The following is a 673-nucleotide window of genomic DNA, read 5'->3' as shown; positions in this document are numbered from 1 at the left end:
GCAAGGTAAGAGAATCATCTATTGGGGCTTGGGGTGAGTAGGAAGGTTCATTATTTTGGAGAGAGGATTCATGGTAGGAAGGTGGTTCCTCTTGATAAAATTGTGGAGATGGTGTATATTGAGGTGGTTCTTGGGAGTAATCTTGATAGGGTTGTGGTGGTTCTAAAGGTTCTTGCTCATAATGGTCATAAGAATATGGCATGGATAATTGGTCATACGGTGGATATGGATCATAGGAAGGTGCTTGATGTGGAAAGGCTTGTGAGTATGGTTGAGGTCCATGTTGAGGATGAGATTCATAGGCATATGATGGTGGTTGTTGAGTGTCACAAAAAGAGTCATCATAGCCGTTAAATTGACATGCATTAGGATGGGGATTATACCTATAAGTATCCGGAGATTGTTGCCAATAGGAATGATCAATTCCTTGAGGCTCCTCCCATCTTTGTTGGTTCCATCCATGGTACATGTTGCCATTAAAGTCCACATTTCCTACAACACAATTAGAACCAAACTCAAAGCCAAAGTGAGAATTCATAGTGAGAGAACAAAATAAAACTAACAAAAATTAAGAAACAAACAAAAGATAAACCTATTCACAATATTCACATATGTACAATAACCAATAACATAACACCATTGCAAATCCCCGGCAACGGCGCCATTTTGACGA

This window comes from Arachis duranensis, chromosome 5 (genome assembly GCF_000817695.3).
Source record: "Arachis duranensis cultivar V14167 chromosome 5, aradu.V14167.gnm2.J7QH, whole genome shotgun sequence".
Lineage (NCBI taxonomy): Eukaryota > Viridiplantae > Streptophyta > Magnoliopsida > Fabales > Fabaceae > Arachis > Arachis duranensis.
Note: the sequence above shows the minus strand (reverse complement) of the source record.